Source organism: Ictalurus punctatus, chromosome 10 (genome assembly GCF_001660625.3).
Source record: "Ictalurus punctatus breed USDA103 chromosome 10, Coco_2.0, whole genome shotgun sequence".
Lineage (NCBI taxonomy): Eukaryota > Metazoa > Chordata > Actinopteri > Siluriformes > Ictaluridae > Ictalurus > Ictalurus punctatus.
This window is the reverse complement of record NC_030425.2, coordinates 5,757,501-5,780,977: the sequence shown is the minus strand read 5'-3', so window position 1 is coordinate 5,780,977 and position 23,477 is coordinate 5,757,501. Positions and strand designations below refer to the sequence as shown.

The 23,477-nt window shown below is 42.4% G+C and overlaps 1 protein-coding gene and 1 long non-coding RNA gene across 4 annotated transcripts in view; one reads left to right on the top strand and one right to left on the bottom strand.

The window, feature by feature from the left end:
- jupa (junction plakoglobin a) overlaps positions 1-8,135 on the bottom strand; it is a 28,191-nt gene extending 20,056 nt beyond the window's left edge. For both annotated transcript variants that reach the window (XM_017477663.2, XM_017477664.2), the window contains exon 1: positions 7,981-8,135. The gene's annotated coding sequence lies outside the window, so the exon portion shown is untranslated. The remainder of the gene's footprint in view (positions 1-7,980) is intronic.
- Positions 8,136-15,348: 7,213 nt separating this feature from the next.
- The window catches only part of LOC108270851 (uncharacterized), a 9,638-nt gene continuing 1,509 nt past the window's right edge, over positions 15,349-23,477 (top strand). The window contains exons 1-2 of one of the 2 annotated variants that reach the window (XR_008397100.1): positions 15,349-15,611; positions 15,705-18,850. This is a non-coding gene — a long non-coding RNA (uncharacterized LOC108270851). The remainder of the gene's footprint in view (positions 15,612-15,704; positions 18,851-23,477) is intronic. The other variant, XR_001813748.3, reaches the window with a different exon arrangement.

Below are 23,477 nucleotides of genomic sequence, written 5' to 3'. Positions count from 1 at the left end.
GTTTAAACATCACGTTCGCATCAACTGGAGGCTACGTCCCGCTGCCGAGGACGGCCCCAAGCGGTGCAGCCTGGAGATTGCTGAGGGTGGCGCTACAGGGAGTACCGTGGGAATGCTTTCGGACCTCGATTCCACTCGCGCCGTGATCCTGGAACTACGGTTGCTGCGACGGCCTTGGGACTGCGATTACCACATGCAGTTCTGCACTCGGATCTCCTTTAGTGGACAGCGGATCAGTTCAACAACAGACTTCATATTAAAAACTACAACGAATGAACTTCCTTACTTTCACATTATCCGTTTGTTCCCCTTGTGAGTCAAGGTTTGACCGCTGTCTCAATGACCGAGCGGCACGTTCCCGGCACGGCCGATTTACGTTCTGCGACGCCGGACTACACGGCGTGCTCAAAAGTATGTGGACGCCTGACCGGCACGCCCGCGTGTGTCCCGCCACCAAACTGGAAGCACATAATCGTATAGAATGTCTCTGCATGCTGTAGCATTGAGATTCATTTTCACTGGAACCAAGAGGCCTAAACACGTTCCGGCATGACAACGCTCCAGTGCACAAAGCGCACTCCATGAACACATGCTGCCATGGCTGGAGCGGTAGAACTCAATATTGTCCTACACAGAGCCCTGACCTCAACCCCACTGAACACCTCTGGGGTCGTTCCAGTGGCTGAACGAGCGAATCCGCACAGCTGCTCTCCGAAATCTAGTGGAAAGCCTTCCCAGAAGAGTGGAGATTATTACAACCGCAAACAGGGGGACTATATCTGTAATGGGGACGTTCAACAAACGCATACGGGTCCGGTCGGTCGGGTGTCCACATACTTTTGAGCACCGGTCGCATGCTAAACCCTTCCATCCTTCATGTCTTTCGACGGTGAATCTCCACGTACGTACATTTCCACGGACTCGGGGGGGGCTCGTTTCTAGTCGAAAACGCCGCCGCGAACGATTTATAAATAAATCCGTTCCCATCCAGGTTGATAAATGAGGCCCATTATGTCTAGAACTGCAAAACTATAAACGACACTGATCTGATTTCTGCTTAGCGCTAAGAATTCTCACACACACCCCACCAAAATAGTCGCTCACGATCATCGTATCTTAAATCAGTTAAACGGTTTAAGTTTAAACCAAACAAAGGCGCAGAGTTTTCACTGCGATAAGCGTAAGCTGACTGGATGGGCGTTCCCATTCCGGCGACACACGCCAAAGCACCCGTTTTCTGAGGTGAGTCTGAACACAGACCTAAAATATGCTTAGGTTTACAGTGCACTGCCGATACACGGCTCATAAACAGATAAGACATCGCCGCAGACTTTGGACTTCAGTCTACGGGCGAGTTAATGAATAACTTCCACTCGCTGGACTTTAATTGTCCGACACCGAGTCGGGTTAACAGCTTTCTACTCTTTATTAATCGTTACTCCGCCATGAAACCCTCCGCGTGTGTCGTCGTGGATTAGACGCAAGTTTGAGATCAGGCAACAGTGTAACATGGTACAGTCATACCCGGCCTGGCCAAGCCCAGCCCTCTAATCCTGGTGTGACATTCCTCACCCAGAGCATTCTCTCACACTCTCTCCGCCCTTCACCCTCCCTCTCACACGCTACTTGTCCCTCGTTGGCACCGGCTGCGTCTCCCATTATCACTCTTAAACATCTCTCTCCCAGACGCTCTCACTCACAGCCACACCCAAAAAAAAGAGAGGGGGGGGGGAGGGTAAATGAAGCAAAGTAAATCAGATGGCTGACAGGGCTGCGATTCTCATAAGCACTTGTTGTTTCTGCGACGCTCCTCCTTTCCCTCAGGGTTGACGAGGGCCATCGCGTTTAGGTGTGGCTTGGGTGTGTTCGATTTTTACTCATCCTGATAGTACGGTGTGAGGTCTGAGTCACCGTTTTGATAGCTCTGGAGTAAAGAGTGATCGTCTTGATTTTAAATAAACGTTTGAAATTCTCGTCACTGACATGAAGTCACTCCAAAGGCAAACCGGAGACTGCTGTGCCGTCCTTCGCCTACATAAATCCCCTCACAGAAACGGCTACGGAAGTGAAGGGCCTGCCATCCGAGTAGCTGTGCTTGTTCGCCGTACGTACAGAGACGGACATTCCGTGATATGCTAGGAGCTGAAATGTACACACACACACACATTTGGAGGTAATGGCTCTGGAAGCAGACAGAGCAACCAGCTGAGTCCATACTGTTAAGAGCCTGTGGTCAGCGAGGGCTCCCCAGACGCTGGCTAGTTTCCGCTGGAGAAAGGAGCGATATGCGAGTGAGCAGGTGGTCGGCGCTACACTGGTGAACTTAACCTCAGGCAAAATACGTAGGTTTTTACAATGCATCTCCATCAGGCAGCTCGGTCCATTCCAGCGGTATTATAGCAGCCTAGGAAGAAGAAAAGAAAAAAAGAAAAGAACCCCCCCCCCCCCCACCTTTTGACCAAAGGTTGTACATCTATAGATTTAACTACTACTATTTAAAACCCTTCTGTGGGCTTTGTTTCAGAGAACGTCCCAAAGGGAACGTCTGATACCTGCTGCAGTGTTGGTTTCCTCCGTTAATCACAGATGATGATGCTCTAGCGGCATCTTAATCGCCCCCCCCTCCATTATTTAACTCATCCGATAAAAGAAACAATGTAGCATCTTCACACTGAGACACGAGTCTCACTTTTTTCTTGCTTTTCTGCAGGGCCTTGAATTGAAATAATGCCAATTCGAACGGCATGGCACGGGCTCGGTATGTTGGCGATGCACCCCTCCCCAGAGGGGATTGTAATAAATCAGGAAACTTTATTAGACGGTCAGGAGGCAACGCAGTCTGGTGGCGAGCGATACAACTCGGGAATGCCAGAAGGATCCATCGTTACGGCCGACACCGACGTTTTTGCGTGCTTTGACAAGCTGCATCATTCTTTCCTGTTACACGCGATTACTTCGATGGAAAACTCGAAAACAACGGAACAACAAAAGCGAAATACACGCAAAATTCCAAGGCACTGGATCGGTTAGGGCATGCAGCGGCGTCCTGGTTTTAACTCGATTGCTGTAAACTAGTTGGACCAGTCAGAGATCAAATGGGTTTGAGAAACTGAGAAACCTATGAACAATATTATATATTATTATGTAAATAATAATAATAATAATAATAATAATAATAAATCGTTTTCTGTGAGCACATATGATTCTCACGAAAATGTTTGTGTTAAAAAAAAAAAAAAAAAAACCCTAATGTACTATAACATTTCTAAAGAGCTCAGTAAGATGAGCAGTTCGGACCTGGAAGTTGCATTTTTCATGCGGAGTACATGAAGGCGTAAAAAACATGTTCTCCCTGCATTCCTGAGGGGGGGGGGGGGGTAGAGAGAGAGAGAGAGAGAGAGAGAGACAGAGAGGGGGAGTAAATGAGGGAAAGAAACGTGCCTTGACGGACAGTGGACTGAATCAGAGCCTGTTCTGGATGATGGATTCACTTCACAGAACCATGAAAAGAGAGAGAGATGTGAGAACAAGGCCAAGCTCAGTTTACCCGGACCAGGCCTGGGTGCTGAACAACTGTCGAGATTATTATCCACCACCCCCGACATCCTCCTGTCCACTAGACAGGAAAACAACACGATGGATCAAGATATTGCATATTTCTATGACTAATCAACCAGGCCTCCAAAACCGGACTGAAAGGAAAAGAGAGAATTACACGGTGTAAGGATTTGCCATTCTAGCTGGATGCCTTTGTGTTGTTTATTTACTGCTATATCTCTCTCTCTCTCTCTCTCTCTCTCTCTCTCTCTCTCTGAACAAGCAGCTCCCATCCCGTAAAAAAAAAAAAAAAGTGTCATTTCAAATGGCAGAATAAAAAAGGTATTCAGTCTTGTTTTAAGCCTACTATTCTGGCATATTTGGGGTTAGCAGCGATAGGTATGCATCACAGGTGAGGCAAAGTGACAGATGGTGAATATTTCATTGGCCTGAGGGGCACTATGGGAAGCTGTGCAGCCAGAGCAAAAACCCGAAGAGACAATGAAAAGTAGAACGATCTCACAGCCACGGAAAAAGGGTTTAAAAATATATATATATATATTTTTTTTTTGGTGAGATTGTAAATATAAAACGAGTTAAGAGTAAAGGATACACATGATGCAGGCCTATACTGGGAATATTTAGGTTTCCTAAAACTCCCGGAATAATAACCGAAAGCCCAAGTGATGCAAAGCGATCCAGCAATACGCCCTCCGGGACGTGATCAAGTTTGAGTCCCATCTGTGCCCTTTCTGCCTGGTCCCCGAGGATTTCATTGACTTTGTTCGCATTAGGGAGGAAGCATGGCACGGATGTGCGTATTGACGTGTAGTAGACATGAGTGCTTAGCGTTGTCCTCTCAGTACAAGGACATGCTCGTCAAATCTGCCGAAGTTGAATTAACGAGATCCAAAAGAGAACCAAATCCATCCAGACGTGGCCTTGAGATAAAATACAGGCGGCTTTATTAGGAGTGCTTAATCGCTGCTTTGACACGAGTCTCCGGTGTGTGAACGTTCACAGAGCGGCATTATTTGTTCCCCCACCCTTGTCTACTTCCTGCATGACTGCTTTTACATCACTGGCTAAATAAGATGAACAATATGGGAGGACATAATCGTTTTAGACAGCGCTTTATTCGCGAGACGTCTCTCTTCGTCGCTCGCTCGCTCGACAAAGCGCTTCAGAACGGGATTGGATTCAGAATGGCCGTCGACGGAGTCCAGAACGTACCCATGTTAAATTATTGACCGGGAAAGGGCCTGTCGGTTACGAAGGCTTGGGCAGCTCAGCTTCCTTTAGCATTAAAAACAGACTCAAATTGCACAAGCTGAGAACAGGAAATCCATAAGACGGGACGAAACATGACGACGGGCTGATGACTATTAAGATTGAAAACGATGTGCTTAATTATAGAAGGTGTAGTACTCGAGTTGAAAAAAAAAACGATATGAATTTATTAACTACTCTTCTGTGTTCACTGTATAACCATCAATGATTATCCTGAGCAAGGAGAAAGCCGAGAGTGGAAGGGAAAGATTTTCGTTATTTAACCCTTTAATGCATTAATTTTGACATTTACAAGGAAAAATATATATATATATTTAATGGGTTTTTATGACTTGAATTTGCTGAGGTAACAGGTTTTCAAAAAGTTTTAGGGGGGGTAGTTGGCAATATGCAATGATGGAAAGCATTATATAATCAAAAATAACACAAAACGTATGAGATTACACGACCAATTACTGCATTTTCCAGACTATAATTTGCAGAGGGTTTTTTTGCCATCTAGTAAGCATATATTCTAAAGAGGACTTAGAGTTGTAAAAAGTATGTGCTCGGATGGTAACTTAAAGCCCTCTTTTTCCAGTCACGAAGGAAAATAGCAGTTTTGTATTATGGCCTATCAGAAAAATTGGACATAAATGAAGCGTTGCCATATGGCAAAACCATGCAGTAAAGGGTTAAAGTGCACCTGTTATGGTTTGTCAGATATTCCCTTTTTGCAGTGCGTTATCGAGCTGTTTGCGAATGTAAAAAGTCTGCAAAGTTCTACAAATCAAAGCGCACGACCGACGGAGTCATCGACTCCCGAAAGAAGGAATCGATTCTGAACAGCTGAATCGAGTCGTTAGTGATTCCAGACTTTCCTTCCCGTACTAATCTACGTAGGTTTGTAGCAAAAAGCCCCGCCTTTGGTGTTCATCGGCTGCTCGCTGACGGCGCTAGACCGATCACAACAGACTGGGACGTCTGACCAATCAGAGCAGAGTATGCTCTCTGAAAGGAGGAGTTTAGAATGGATCATTTAAGGAGTCGTTTTTGACACTGGGGGGGGAAAGGTAACGCTGTAATTTAAATTATGAGCACGTTAAAGTGTTTTTGTTTTGTTTTTTTTACCTCGGATGCATGTAAATCTATCGTACGAGACCTCTAAAACAAAACGAGGCACGTTTCAAAACCATAATAGGTGCACTTTAAAGTTGATTCATCTTAGCTAGTATATTCCCATTTCATGAGAAACACGGCACATCCGACAATCAGTACACACAAAATACGCCTGTATATAATACAGACTTTTTCCTTAATTTAACTCGTTCACACTATTAATATCAGACAAAAGACATTCAATTAAAGCCCCGCATATAATATGCAAAAAAAACATCTGTGAGGTCACAGTAAGCACGAGCTGGACGTCTATCTAAACAAACAATACGATTCAGTAATCCCCGATTCCCCTCTCTGGATGTGCGTTAACCAGCAGTGATCTCACGCTTGCTTTCTTTCTTTCCTAATCTAGGGCACGACCAGGGATTTAACATGGCTGGGGGGTGTTTAAGAGATACAATCCTGTATCTGTGTGGCGATATACAGTAAATCTCATCTTAAAATGTACAGCTAGACAGCAAATGTGTCCTGACTGCACTGCAAAACACCACGGCACAGAAGCCAAGACCTCCCAACACCCACCCACACAACTGTTATGAACCATTTATGGAATTTCGGTGTTCACGACTAATTCGACTCGGAGCAAGAATTTTTGTGGAAAATTATAACCACTCAGGGAGGAAAAACAAACAAACAGCCAGGGTAGATGTTAAGGAGCATGACTGCCAAAACACCTCCCCGGACAACGTGGGGAAACGTAAAGTGCGTCGGACGCTAAAACAATATCAACACGTTACTGACAGGTGCTTGGTCTTGTGCGATTAATTACTGCGTGAATCGAACACGCAAAAAACAAAACAAACCCAATCTCCACCCTGTGTTGCTTTCACAACACACACATTGGTCTTACTATCCATTGAAATAATTAGTAATGCATCCAAATAATCCCGTGCCTGCACCTTAACAACAAACCTTAATCTAGGTCGCTCTTTTAGTTTTTGTTGTTAAATAAAACCTGCACAAAAAGAGTACTCACAACTGTCATACATTCCCATCACAGTGGAACCATTCAGTCCCCACAAAGAAGGAAAGGAAAAGGAGGAAGAAGAAAAGAAAGATGAATAGAGATAGAGGAGAGAGATAGAGGAGAGAGAAACACACAACCCAAACAATAAGAAAGGATCAAAGTAGGGAAGAAAATGCCGGAAGTGACGTATCCTCGTCAATTCCAGTAACCTTATATGTTAAATAGCAACCTTTCACACTCGTAGTAACCCCCACAATGCATTGCGCGCTCCCTTCCCTATTAAAGGTGGTTTCCAAGGTGTGGTTTCAGAGCATTAACCATACATCTAATACAGAGAGAGAGAGAGAAAATAAACCCAGCTCCTTTTGTATCCAATCATAAACCAAACCAGTTCATACAAGCAGGCCACAAGTTGGCATGACTCATGGCAGTACCAAATAAAGAAGTCAAATGAAGCTGGAGCTCTTAAAAATAATCACGAATATGGCACAAGTTCCAAGTTATAATACACAACAGGATCCCACCTTCCATTCCATTAAAGCTGACATTTAAGACTGGACAATGCATTATTGTTGTGCTCTGCTTACTCATCAGAAGGACCAGGACACTCGCTTCCTTTCGGATTCGCTTTAAATAACAACACGGAGAGAGAACTCGACTATACTCAACAATAAAAACACCATCAGGGTGATGACCGAGTTAAACCGCTGGAGGAAAAATAGAAAAAGTTGGCGCAACACGCACACACGAAACCCGACACACGGAAGTGGGAGCGAATTTCAGCCGCAGGTGTGTAAACCTACCCAGGAAGCCTCATTTACGACAAAAAAAAATAAATACTTCCCATAGGGAATAAAACCGGAAAAACGCGACCGGACTATTTGTTTTTCCAGCCAGTTCTCCGGAAGCGCGAGACAGACTGAGGAAATTCAAACGTTTCCACAAACATATACACGGAATAATTCCATTAAAACAGACAGAAATAGAAAAGTGTATGCTTTAGTTCACACTTTCGTGAGTCCGCTTACCTCTCTGTAGACGTCTGTGAAAACTAAAACTCGGACTTTTACTCGAAACTTCCGCCTACGGAGCAGTTTGTGTCCAGCGCGCGCGCTCGCTCTCTCCCTGAATTCCGAGCAGACACGAAAGATACAGGGAGAGCTCGAGCCAAAGCTCCGCCCCCGAGAGTGAAAGCGCTCGTGCCACACCCAACACCACTCCACACACACACACACGCACGCACGCGCGCTTTGTATACAGCACATTAAATGTCATGAGTACGTTTAGACATGACTGTGTATTGATGAGTAAAGCAGGTTGCATACAATGAAATGTTTCTAGTGAAAACCCAAATCACTGTCTCAAATTTCACCTGCTTTGAGCGGCTATGAACTGGTTTATTTGGTATGTGAGGACATGTCACCACTAGCAGCCACACCTGTAATGGCGTCATACGTTAGTACTCTCACATTCATGAGTCACCGACAAGCTAGACATATACTGTACGGGTATCAAAGCGTTTACTACCTGAACAACGGGTTTTGTGTAAAAAAAAAAAAAAAAAAAAGGTACTACTTTCTAGTTTCACCTGCGTTGTGGCTACATTTGGTGTGGGAATTTATCAGGTATACAGTGTATATACCTGTAGATATATCATACAGTGCATATCCTACAGTGTATATACCTGTAGATATATCCTACAGTGTATATCCTACAGTGTATATACCTGTAGATATATCCTAAAGTGTATATACCTGTAGATATATCCTACAGTGCATATCCTACAGTGTATATACCTGTAGATAAATCCTAAAGTGTATATACCTGTAGATATATCCTACAGTGCATATCCTACAGTGTATATACCTGTAGATATATCCTACAGTGCATATCCTACAGTGTATATACCTGTAGATATATCCTACAGTGTATATCCTACAGTGTATATACCCGTAGATATATCCTACAGTGCATATCCTACAGTGTATATACCCGTAGATATATCCTACAGTGCATATCCTACAGTGTATATACCTGTAGATATATCCTACAGTGTATATCCTACAGTGTATATACCTGTAGATATATCCTACAGTGTATATCCTACAGTGTATACCTGTAGATGTATCCTACAGTGGGAATCTACAGTCTACACAGCAAGTCTACACATCCTTATTAAAATGGCAGGTTTTAGTGATGTAAAAATAAGAATAAAAACAAGAAAATCATGTCAGATCTTTTGTTGTTGTTGTTGTTGTTGTTGTTGTTGTTGTTTGTTTACACCTTTAATGTCATGTAGCAGCCTACAAAAGTCAAGTGAAAAACACAGAGAAACATTTTAGGGAAAAGATAAAGAAAAAACAAACGACCTGGTTGAATAATTGTGTACCTCCTTAACTAATACTTATGATATGTTTAAGGATGCTTTGCTTGTAATACGAGACAACACTTAGTCTATTTGGGCAAAAGTCTACCAACTTATCGCATCTTGATCTGGTGATTTATTATCTCACTCTTCCTTACAGATAATGCTCCAGACATATCAAAATGAAAGGAATTTGCATTCCACAGATTTTCCATAGGATTTAGACCTGCCCTCTGGCTGGGCCTTTCCAAAACGTTGATCTTCTAACTTGAAGGCAATCTTTTGTTGACTTTCGGTTGTTATTGTGCTACAAGGTGAAAGCCTACAGGTTTTTCGCCAAAATAGATTGTATTTGGAGCTATCCATGATTCCCACTATCTTAACCAGAACTCCAGTCCCAGCTATAAAGAAGCAGCCCCATAGCATGATGCTTCCACCACCATGCTTCATGGGTATGGTATTCTTTTAGAATTATACCCAAAAAGTACTACCTAGGTCTCATCAGACCATAACACATTTTGCCACATAGTTTGGGGTGATGTACATTGATTATGTTTTCTTAATAAAACCTGATTTCACTGCTTATACTAAACCTGATTTAACTATGTTTCTAATTACTATATTGAATTATGAATTGTGAGCATGATCAGGTCACATAATATCACATTATGTAATTGGTTTAATATTAATGTAAACTAATTACATCATAAAATCTCACAAGGACGTTGGCACTGACAGGGACTATAACTACAATGTTAAATGAACACAGTTAAATCATGTGTGATAGAATAGCTCAGCAGTAACATGGCTGTTGCAGAATACCAGCGCCTGAGTTTGATCCTCAGTTCAGTCGAGAGCATGCAGTTTGATTTTATTCATGGCTTTGAAAATATATGATCAAATCATGTCGGTGTAATAAAAAAGAATAAATTGTGTTAATGTAACTCAATTCAATCACATGGAACCGATGTACACAATTGAATTAAGTAAAGCTTTTTCTTTTTTTTTTCAGTGTAGGCAGGCTTGGATGTTTGTTTTTATTTTTTATTTTTATGAGAAAAGGCTTCTGTCTAGCCACTCTACAACGTAGACCAGACATGTGAAAAATACGAGAGAATTATAAGTAAGAGATTGCATAAATTAGATTGCACCAGTACTTGTCAGATATTCCTGCAGTGCTTTCAACCCTCAGTTAACCTTTTAAGCCTCCAGTTATGTCCTGGATCAATTTGACCCAGCAAAGACCCCCAACTGGAGCAAAAGGTGAGGGCCACACAATGTTGCTGTCTGTCTCTCGGCAGCCTCCCTGATTTTTCATCTCGTCCTTTTGTCAGTGCCGGAGGGACGCCCTATTCTTGCCATGTCACAAAGATGCCCCATTTTCTCCACTCCTTGATGATGGCCTTCACAGTGTTCCATGGTACATGTGATGTTTTGGAAATTCTTTTATACTCCTCTCCTGATCGATAACTTTCAACAATGAGATGCTGTACATGCTTTAGAAACCATCATTTCAGCAGTCTGATGAAACCAAGAAGATGTCAAGAAACGATCTTTATTTGGGGTTAATCAGAATTACTTCATTGATGACAGCTGTATGACAACTACTTTTGAACGTGGGTTTGAATGTGATTGGTTAATTCTGAGGAAAGCCACATGTCCCATTATAAAAGATTGTGCACTCTTATGCAAACAGTACACACCCCACCCCACCCACCCACATACCTCCGTTGCACTTCTGAGTTTTTTTTTGTTGTTGTTGTTGTTGTTTTTAATAAGGTGAATTCTTACTGGTCACTTTATTAAACATAATATATATAACCTTGTTAGTCCATATTGTGGATGTACAGCTAGACAACATAGCTGATCTTTTCCCACTGATTTTTTGTAATTGTCCTCTAGCCCGTCATCATTTTCAGGTCCTTCATCATGTTCAGTGACACAGAGGTGTTTAAAAACCTCTGAACCTAGAACACTTGAACCAGTGCCACAAACACTTCCATGTCAATGTCAATGGCCCACCACAACAAATACTATCTGTTCAGTGGTGGTCCAATGTCGGTTTCAATTGATAGACAGTTGGCTACAGTAATTGTGTACTTACAAGGTACACCTGTATGGATCTACCTGACCCTAATGTTTGTCCTTAATGTGAATCCAGTACATCAGTACATAGCGAGTGTGTGATAATAAATAGGCAGTATAGTAGAAAGTCGCCACCAACTGGCCAAAAAAATACTATGTGTATATACATACAGTGGTCCTTGAAAGGACCTCAGAAAAAGAGTTCATCAGGCTGGAAAAGGTCACAAAACCATCTATAAAGAGTTTGGACTCCACCAATCCACAGTGAGTACAAATGGAGGAAATTCAAGACCATTATTACCCTCCCCAGGAGTGGTCGACCAACAAAGATCACTCCAAGAACAACACGTGTAATAGTCCACGAGGTCACAAAGGAACCCTGGGTAACTTCTAAGCAAATAGAGGTCTCTCTCACATTGGCTAATGTCAATGTTCATGAGTGCACCATCAGGATAACACTGAACAACAATGGTGTACATGGGAGGGTTGCAAGGAGAAAGTCAATGCCCTCCAGAAAGAACTGCCTTTCTGCATTTTGTTAAAGATCACGTGGACGAGCCAGAAGGCTGTTGGAAAAATGTTTTGAGAGGTTTTTGGTTTAAATGGGAGGCATTCTGTTTGGAGAAAGGAAAACACTGCATTCCAGAATAAGAACGTTATCCCATCTGTGAAACATGGTGGTGGTAATATCATGGTTTGGGTCTGTTTTGCTGCATCTGCTCCTGGACTGCTCGCCATCATTGATGGAACAGTAAATTCTGAATTATACCAGCAAATTCCAAAGGAAAATGTCAGGACATCTGTTCATGAACTGACAAAGAGAGTGAGAGAGAGACATAACATTAAAACCACTGACAGCTGGCAGGTGAAGTGAAAAACATTAATTATCTCATTACAATGGCACCTGTCAAGGCATGGGATATAGTAGGCAGCAAGTGAACAGTCAGTTCTCGAAGTTTATGTGTTGGTAGCAGGAAAAATGGGCAAGAATAAGGATCTGATCGACTTTGACAAAGGCCAAGTTGTGATGGCCAGACGACTGGGTCAGTGCATCTCCAAAACGGCAGGTCTTGTGGGGTGTTCCCGGTATGCAGTAAAATTGGTCTAAGGAAGGACAACCGGTGAATCTGTGACAGGGTCAGGGGCGCAAAATACACAAATTGCTGAAAAAATTAATGCTGGCTATATTAGAAAGGTGTCATAACACAGTGCATCACATCTTGCTGTGTATGGGGCTGAAAGGATCTGAAATATTTAAACTTGTTGATGTAATTATCAACATTATTATGTCAACATCTGCTGCTAATGTCTTGGTGCCAGATACCACAGCACACCTTCAGAGGTCTTGTGGAGTCCATGCCTCGACGGGTCAGAGCTGTTTTCGTGGCACAAGTGGGACCTGCACAATATTAGGCGTGCATGGTGGCTTAGTGGTTAGCACGTTCACTTCATAACCCAGGGTTGGGGGTTTGATTCCCACACTGGCATTGCGTGTGTGGAGTTTGCAGGTTCTCTCTGTGCTGCGGGGGTCTCCTCCTCTCCAAAGACATGCATGGTAGGCTGATTGGTGTTTCCAAAGTGTCCGTAGTCTATGAATGGGTGTATGAATCACTGCACCTGGGGACCATCTTCAGTTGTCCTTCCAGCTAGTTAGGCTATCAGGCAGTTAGTTTTAATGTTATGGCTGATCAGTGTATGTGTGTGTTTGTATCGTTGGTTCTGTAGTTCTGTAATAATATATCTTCTGTGTTGATGTATTTGCTTATGCTAGACGTTTTGCAGAAAGCAGCATTTATGAAATGTGTCCCAGCTGAGATGTTTGCAACATTTCACATAAGATCCATAAGATTTCACATAAGATGGGTTCATTGCAGGATCTTACAATCTGAGCCATGGATCTTTAGCTAAACTTCCTCACGATATGCACACCAAGAAACTTTAGGCACTTGTCCCAGATTGGTTAAGGAGCAAAGAGGAATGATCACTGAGGGTTTTTTTCTGAAGCCAGCAGACATTGCATACTCTACATCAGTACACAAGCCCCAGCTTCTTGCTGACTTACTATTAGTGGAAGGTGTCAGATCACCATGGTAGAGGTGCTAGAGATCGGACGGTTGAATCTGAAGTCTGAAAATTAGCAGGCTGGATTTCTTTATCAGCTTCTGTAGAGTTATTGCATTCAATGCTGAAATAAATGTTAGTATTGAATGCATACTCAAACATGTAAAAAAAAAAAAAAAAAAAAAAAGACATGCTGTGAAAAACCCGACTACTAATATGCAAGATGTACAGGTCAACATATGTGAACTATGTTGAGCTAAACATTAGAAGGGTCATATTATTATTGTGCTGCAGCTGGGTCTTTTTCAGCATCTGTGAGGCTACATTTAGCTGCACAGACACTTAACAGCCTGACATCCTACTCAACAGGAAACAGTATACAGAGCCCCAATTGTTCTCCAAAGTGGACTGTGTTCATTCTACTTAATGACACTGACAGAGGAATCTGGTCACACATTCATGTCATTGATAATAATAAATTAAACATCTTTCTTTAAAAAATAAATAAAATGAAAGCATAAAATCATGGGTTAATTATTCCTGAACTAGTGACCTAACTATGCATATATATATATATATATATATATATATATATATATATATATATATATATATATATATATATATATAGCTCATATGCCATTTAACAAGAAAAAAACAGTTACTTTTGGTGAGTATGGAGTGAATTAATGTAATGACTACTGTAATACTACAAAAAACAACAACAATAACAACAACTAGTGGCTCTATTACCCTGTTGTTGAATTTTGTTGGCATGGGTTGGGTCAACTTGTACCCTTAGGGAAGAGTCACAAAATCTATACTACTCTATCTAATACTAGGTTCTGACTGACCTACTAGGATGATACATTTCCATAGTGGTGGGACTGCTCTATTTCAAAATGCCAACACTCCCATCCACAAGGCACGAAGGCTCACTGAATGGTTTGATGAGTATGAAAATTATACAAATGATATGTTACGGCCTTCCCATTCACCAGCTCTCAACCCAACTGAACACTTTTTGGTCTGACAGCATACTCTAACACCATCATCAAAACACTGAGTGAATATATATATATATATATATATATATATATATATATATATATATATATATATATATATATATATATATATTAAAAGAATGGTGTTCTCTCTACCCTGCTGGAAAAAACCCCCAATAGAAACCATCACAGAAATTCTAATGTTTTCCACTACAAATACCATTACAAACCATCCATCCATCCATCTTTTATACCGCTTATCCTTCAGGGTCACGGGGAATCTGAAGCCTATCCCAGGAGGCATGGGACACATGGCCTGGTACACCCTGGACAGGGTACCAATCCATCATCACAAACTATCAGCTGTTAAATATTAAACCATTACCAAATGGTTTCCATTACGCAGTAGGACGAATTAAGGATGTAGGTCCTTAATGGTATCCACTAGACATAACCTGTCACAAATAGAAGGCAACAAATTAACCACAGGGAGCATTACAGTTTCCATTAAAACCATTACAAATTCTACGAGGGTTTCTGTTGATGTTGTTGTTTTCAGCAGGCTAGTACTGTAGAGTTCCAGAGCCAATGTCTAATGAAGCTGTTCTAGTGGCACCTTTATGCCGGCTTTTCCTTATATTTCTCATCCATCTGTATGTTTGTTGTCAAAAGAAATGATCACGTTTGTAAAGCTCTCAATCAGTATTACAAAGCTTCCACTGAGAAGAAAACAATCTGATATTCAGTCAAACAAACAAAAGTTCACCATGGGCCAGTATAGTATACAGTGTTATCGATTGTTTTGTTTGAGAAACTTTGAATTCAATTAAAAAGAGACAGACAACTGAGTAGGAATGCTCATGAACAGGAATACAGATCAGGAAGTGGATCATGTCTCAGTGAGAGGGCGCCCTCTGTCGGATCACATGGCACATAGCTCTAAACTCTCCAGGCTAACCTATACTACCGTACTAAATAGTATGTCTCCTGAGTAGCACGCCGTCACTACTTAGTAGGGTAGTATACGAGGACGAAGACAACCTTTGACAGCTGTGGAAGGTGCTGTGGAAAAAGTCCCCTCAGGCGAATAATTTCCGACAGAAGAGGACGTGTCGCGTGACACCACAAAGCAGGGTTGAAAGTAGGTTTCCACTATTTTAAAATCATACTTTAAACTAAACAACACCACTTATTGTTTGTTTATATCTGTTTGTTGTTTCCTTGTTGGCTCCAGTACCTTCTTCCTTTTTCTTTTCCTTCCCCCCAAAGGTCAATTTGAGTCATTGGGAGCTGGGGTATTGCTGCTGCTGTTGTTGTGTTTTGATAAAGCTATATTTATGTTCTATGTCCTGTCAAGTTGATAAAGTTGCACTGTATCAATAGCTGAAATGAAATGATTGAGAGGACATTTTTATTTTCTGTGGCTGGTGTGGTACCCTTAAGGGCATGTTTTAGACCTTAAAGTGTAGTGTGTTATATACGTAGCTGTTTGTGAATGTAAAAAGTCTGCCAAGTTTCAAAAATCAAAGCGCACGACAAACCGAGTTATCGACTCGTAAAAGAAGGAACCGATTCTGAACAGCTGAAACGATTCGTTAGTGATTCCAGACTCACTTCCTGTACTCACCTACTTAGGTTTGTAACAAAAAGCCCCGCCTCTGGCGTTCATCGGCTGCTCGCTGACAGCGGTAGACCAATCGCAACAGACTGGGACGTCTGACCAATCAGAGTAGAGTATGCCCTCTGAAAGGAGGAGTTTAAAACGAATCCTTTAGAACGGATCATTCAACGAGTCGTTTGTGACACTGGGGGATAAAAAGGGTAATGCTGCAGTTTAAATTCTGAGCAAATTAAAGTGTCTTTTGACCTCGGTTGCACGTAAATCTATTGTACGAGGCCTTTAAAACAAAATTAGGCACGTTTCCAAACCATAACAGGAGCGCTTAGGTATGTACAGTAGCCTGTGTTTTATCTGGGAGTGGTGCATGTAGTGTAACTTAATCGATTCACCCCAAAAATATTGTATTTAAAGTTGTAACGGTGGTCTGTAAGGTCCAATTCAGTACCTTTTTAATAAGAAGATACATACTAACGGTGCAAAAGGCTTAATCTTTACTTCTGAGACTGAGGCATCAGTTGGTACATTGAGACTGATGAATTAGTTATTAAAGTACCTGTTTTCAATACTAGACAGTGTCAAGGCAAAAGTTGAAACTATTGAACTCGTTTTACCAGAGACCAAAGAATGGAATTTGCGCCTGTTTTTGTGGTGCCCGTGTTCAGCATTGAATTTATTTGAGATGTCACACTCCACAGTAGTGGTTCATGGCTCAGATGATAGTAGACACAGGGCTTTAAGAATTTGCAGGTCTTTTAAAAATGTGTTTTTCATTATTTTATTATTTTTTTAAAACCTAGCCTACTACATTTAAATGTTATTGTTTATTGTGGCAGTTGTGTACAGTGTTTCAGTATAAATAAAAGCTTTAGTTGTGTTGTCCATTTTATCATCTCTATACCAATGTTATTGTGGAGAGGTGTGAATAGTTTGACCAGCAGGGGGCTCACACCCCTCCCCTTTTCCCATAGCCCTGCTCACTAGCAGCTAGACCCAGAGTCACGATACTCTACACACAGAAACCCAACAGCTGACTAATTTGATAAATCCTGACTAATTTTATAACCGAGTGGCAACGATAAAATTATTCCTTTGTGTATACTGATCGAAAATGTCCGATAAGTTGATTTCCGTTCCGCCGGCGGCCTGGAATGCCAACGTACTGCTGGAAAAAAGTGGCTAGTGAGTGAATCTAAGCTGTCACTGTTGGGCCACTGGGTGGCTCCTGCTAGACCTGTATCAGGCACATCCCACTGGACAGAGACCCCGGGGAAACCCCCAGGACCCACTGGAGAGATATCTGACCGTTAACTTAGGAACATCTGGGGATCATCCAGGAGGCTCTGGAGGAGTGTCTCAACAGGGTGAGAAGGTCAGCCCTGACTTCTCTATCCTCAGCCTCTTGCTGTTGCAACCCGCACCAGAAAAATAGAAGAAAAATGAATGAATTAATCTCTTTGCACAAACATTCACCTAAAAGTAGCTGGCCGTTCTGCATCCAAACTGAGCCAAAAAGTCACACTCTGATTAACAAATCAAAACAGAGACATCCGAAATAAATAAATAAATAAATAAATAAATAAAACACTTCAAATAGCACAATAAAATTTGTTTTCGGTGACAAAATCGGTTCCGATTGATCAGCACAACTGATCTACTCTGCACTTCTACATACATGCATTAAACGTACACCGATTTCCATCAGATCGGGAAAATAAACGTCTGAACGAAGAGCAGACATTTCGGAGCACCAGTGCAAAACCGTTCTCAGCGTCCTGTTTTTAAAAAGTTATCCGAAAGCTTTGTTTTAAACAGTGAAGAGTATAAGCCCAATGGCCTCTTTTAGTCGGCCATGTTTAGTGACAAAAACAGTAGACTGTCTAGTGAAAAACCTAGACGTCTGGTTGCGTGACTAGAGCTAACTCTCTGGTCTCGGGACCTGCAGTATAGCGATCATTTCAATGCTTGCAAAATATAAGTGCTCGGATGAAAGGTGCTCATTTTTTGTGCTTCCTTTAAGAAGATAAATTATTTGCTCTGTGGTTGGTCTTTGTATCTTTGAGCCTCTGCTTACCAATGCAAAGCACAGTCCCCTGCGTTTTGCATGCGTGTCTTACGTAGTTTGCTGAGATTTCTGTAGGAAACAGACTAACACTGAGTCAGTGTGCATCTTGGTTGATTTACTTAAGATTGTCGAAGAGGAAACTAAATCACACTCGCCTCGCAGAATGACCGTCTGATCCGTTTAAGGATTCAGTATTTCTGATTATTTTAGATTATAGAAGTGGCGCTGAATGAAGGCTGACTGAATAAAGCGAGTGATTCAGTAGTGGAGGAAACTCAAGGCAGGAGCTGCACTTGCATATCAGTAACCCAGTGCTGACTCGCACTCCCGTCCCGTCATCTATATCTCTCTCCCTTTGCTTCGGGTTTCAGGGTTATTCATATCCGTCTGCCTCGCCCTCTGTCTGCTTCGCGCTTTCACTCACGGCCTGCCTCTCTCCGCCTCTTATACGTCCCGTTCCCTCCCCCACTTTGTACGATCTGCCCTTTTTACCACCACAGTTGCTCTGTTCATTCCTCCTCCCCTTCTCCTCTTCCTTCCCTTCTCTCTCTTTCACTCAACAGGAGGTGCTTTCACTGAACGGGACACGAGAAATGTAGCACAGTGGAAGTGCCAAGGAAATCGGACCCGACGAAGCTTTCGAACGTGACTTCCAGACCGTCCTTTAACCCGGCGCAGGAATCTCCCGGCAACTTCAGTAAGTAAACCCCGAGTAGATTCACACTTTCTAGTACACCGAAAGAAAGTGGACGTGTGTGGCACTCCTGCTGCTGCAGTTTGTCCATTAGTTCATTGTTGACCGATAGAGCAAAGATCTGCAAACGAAGGCGTGTTTTACTGACCGGTTACTTCTTTCAGGTGATGTGGAATCGACCTTGCTATATCTACAGCCAATTTTTCTCCATATATCATTTCATTAGGATATGTAGACAGTGTTTGCCATCTCCTGCTCGGGACAGGTGGTGCATTCATCAGCTCCCACGTTGGCAAAGGTACAAAGTAAACACAAAATTACCTCAGCGAAGTGGTGGATAATAAAGGCTGACATCATGACTTGACATCAGGACAATCACCTTGTTCTGTGAATATTAGAGAACGAAGTAACGCTACGGATGTTACCTGGATTGTTCCGGTTAATAAGTTCCTCGGCGTATTTACAGTAGGATCCACGCTCAGGTTGGAGTAAGTGTTGAAAAAAGTTGATCGTTTTAATAAAAGATGCACCCTCTGGGCATCTAAATGTCGCTCGAGTGTCCTGTGATATGAAGATAACACAAGATAAACCGGCTGTATTTAAAGGTACGGTAATGACAGAATGGTGATATGAGTGTCTGTGTTTTCCATCTCTGTCTGTATATCCACCGTGTGACATTAGCACTGAATTAACGTTCTTACTGTTCTGTTATCTGAAGATAAACAAGACAAAGTCAGTGTGTGATGGGATGTTCTGATCTTTTAATATAATCATCGAGTAACGCATAGAATTGAATTAGGATACGTGTTCGGTCTCCAAAAACAGTGCGATATCAGTAGCTCTGTGTTTTATTTGATTCGTTTTTAAATCACTGATTTGTTTCAGTCCAACATGACCCCCCCCCCCCCCCCCCCCCCCTGGAAAGTTATGAGATGCTATGCATATCAATATTACTAATGCCTTCTTGTGTATCTAAGGGATTCTGAAAAGTCCAGGCTCTCCCTGAAACAAAAACAGCAGCCCAGTATGATAAAAATCTGATAACTCTGAGAAGTTTTTCAGCGTGAGAGGAGTTCGCGGACGTTTTATGCCTGCTACTGATATCATTGGGCGGCTGTGGGTCAGGTGGTAGAGCGGGTTGTCCACTAATCGTAGGGTTGGGGGTTCGATTCCCGGCCCACGTGACTCCACATACCGAAGCGTCCTTGGGCGAGACACTGAACCCCAAGTTGATCCCGATGGCAAGTTAGCTCCCTTGCATGGCAGCTCTACTACTATTGGTGTGTGAGTGTGTGTGAATGGGTGAACGAGAACCAGTGTAAAGCGCTTTGGAACCGCTAAGGTTAAAAAAAGCGCTATATAAGTCCAGACCATTTACGAATATACGACTTGTCCTGCCAGCTTGTTATTCTTTCTCAATCACGTGTCACTCTGTGGAACCGAACTGCAGTGACAGGTGGAATGGAACGCTGGAAGGGTTTATGGGAGAGGCAGTGTAGGTTAATGTGTAACCACCACTCTGAGTCTGTTCGATAGAGTGTGGTTTGGTGTGCTGATTTGGAGACCGTGATGATGTCACGTTCTGGGATCGTCAGGCACCGGTTGTTTGCTTAGACGTCAACAATATGATGGTTATGGCAACGCACAAAGTAGCACACACATATATATAAAATGACTTCTTTTATATAATCCTCCTGGTGTCGTGTACATCTTTTTCTCTCCGTCTCCACGCAGGCCTCGTTAGGCGGGTGCTTTCGGGGCCGTTCTGAAAAAAGCTCTTCTTCTTCAAGCTTTGTTGAAATTTATCGTGCATTTTTTAAAATTCGCTGCACATCCAAATCTCAATGCTGTCCTAAAGCGTTAACTCGCGTTTGATTAAAAAGTGCACGGCGGTTGATGGTAAGAGTTTGTGGCGAATGAAAGACGAACACTGGTAAGGTCCTTTCACAGGACTCAAAGGGGCGATTTTGTTTTCCTTTTCACGCAAGGAGGATAAAATGGCTAATTCAATTGTGCAATGTTTCGAGAAATTTGACCGAACGGGGCCAAGATTGATCACGTTCAAATCCACGAACGCCTGGACGTGTTAAGAAATACAAGCTGCCCATTGTGTACTGCTGAGTCATGTTCGTCATTTTATCTTCAATCCGCCAGGAGGGTATACGCAAGGATTACGCAATTTAAATCCACTAAAGAAATAAAAACAAAGCCACCGGGGTGCCCCCAAAAATCTCCGTACATAGAGGGAAATTAACACGTTATTTATTTATTTATTTATTTATTTATTTATAGCAAAATGTCTTCTAAAATTATATTATATACATATGTTTTACACACAGCCTTTAAGAAGAGCGTATTAAAACCGGTCTCATGGCGAGCGCATCGCACACACGACACCGTTCCTAAACGTATTAACGAACTCAAAAAGACTCGGAGTGTTGCGGACCGACCGGGAAGAACCCGACGAAGGCGCGACCGACGTGGTGCTGCCTGACACGGCCCCTAGTCTCCTCTACGGAGACTTTTTCGGACCCCCGCTGTATTCGCCTATCGTTGCGTCTCATGCTTTTGAGCTGTGTATTTGAAATAAGTCTTCACGTCGCTTCAGGAATGACTACTCTTATAAACATATCTTTATATGCGAGTCCCCGAGTGAGAGGTCAGGCTCACGAGACAGCTTGAGAGCGAAGGCTACTTCCGTTAGTCTTTGTGGGAGAAGAAAAAAATCTGGTATTACGCCCTGCTTCTCCGACAGCGTTCAAGTGGATCGAGCGAAAGCCTTTAATGAGATCACATCCAATTAGAACGGTTTTGTAAAACAGAATTTGGAAGAATAATCCTATTCAGCCAAAATAGGATAAATTATATCCCTTTTGTGTGTGTGTGTGTGTGTGTGTGCTCTTTGTTCAGTTGTAAGCCTTTGGCATGAATTGCCTCAGAGAGAAAGAGAGCATGCAAGACGGCAAGTAGGCACCGTTTATTGTACTGCTGGAGTGATACATGGATAAGTGATAGGTGAAGGCTTATCTGTAATCTCTAACACAGGGAATGAAGACCCAACAAGATGGCTCGGAGGTTGATAAGGAAGTCTGACGGGCAGAATTTGAACATAAATGCTTGTGTGTGTGTGTGTGTGTGTGTGTGTGTGGATACAGATAGTTCAACTCAACACTATTAACCCAAGCTAATTCGATAATAGTTGTAAACCCGAGTTGCATTTGCTGTAACTCCTTATCTAAATCACACCACACCTTTACAGCCTTGTGCAAGCTATGAGGGACGTACACACAATAGGAAATACCGGTATCGAGCGGGGAATTATAACAATACAGTGTGGCCTTCCTTATTATAGCGTATTTTTTAAATAAGCGGAGACAGAAAGCTGGCTCTAGAGGCTAAAGGCTGTTTCGCTTTGGGGTTGTTTTTTTTTTTTGTTTTTTTTTTTGGTAGAGGTTTGAATGGAATTCTGTATCTATTTGCACACGGATCCAGACGACCGAGCATCATCGCCATCTTTCATGCGATCGTTATTTAAGCCCGGAACAACGAAGCACTTTATTCTCGCTAATGTCTTGTAAACTGGTAATCATCGAATGTGCTCTGGGTCAATTACACACGATGATGAAAGCAGACCTAGATACTAGAACAAAAGCTGTGGAAAATATGGCGGCAGAGAGGGGAAGCCGAAAAAAAAAAAAAAAAAAAAAGGAAAGCTAAAGAAGTGTATTAAATCTGTCGAAGTAAGACCGTCAGTTGCAGCTGTGTGTAACAGGGACCAAGAGGCTGGAGGGTTTCCTGGTACTGTTCTGTACTTTCATTTCTCCAGTCTCTTTCATGAAGGACATGTGCTGGTTTATTATTTAGAGAACTAGCATCGCAGGTCATCTTTCAGTACGTGTTTATCCTATCGATATGGCGATCATTATTGAAATAATCGAAGAGTTTGCTCCTGTTTGCTTTCAGACTGGTGTTTATGAAACGCTGAGCTTGTAAAGGGCTTTCAGGTGTTACAGTGAGGTATTGCAAATACGGTTTTGTAGCAACTCAACAGAGCTTGGAAGAAAAAAACTAGGACTTTTCATGCCATTTGGCTCGTGGAGATCCTGTACCTAGCGCATTATGCAGATTCCACGCACCGCGGACAAAACAAAACCCTTTGTGTTGATTCATCGGCAGAATATCATATGATCGGCTAATCCCGGGAACGCTGGGTGCAAGGTGAGGAGAATTCACTCCAGACAGGACGCCAGTCTATTGAGGAGCCTCATTGTCATTCTCCTGCATATTTCTGGACAATGAGAGGAAACCCTAACAAAAAAAAACAAAACCAAGCTTCTTTAATCCACTTCCTCAACTTCTCAACAAAATGATAATGGGACGGAGGATGAGCGTGAAATAGCTGGGGCCTTTTCTAGGCTGCACACGTGATGTCACGCTCATAAGGAACTAAAATCATTTTTAGTTCCTTACAGTACATGTGTCTGGTGAGAAGAAGGACAATAAAGTCTGCTTGACCTGGTGTCGTATACTTGCAACACAGAATTTCATTATTTTTTTCTTTTCAGCTTTGTGGTTTAGAGAACGTTTCCGTGACCATAACCCCAGTTCAGAGTCCTCTGGTCTCCTAGGT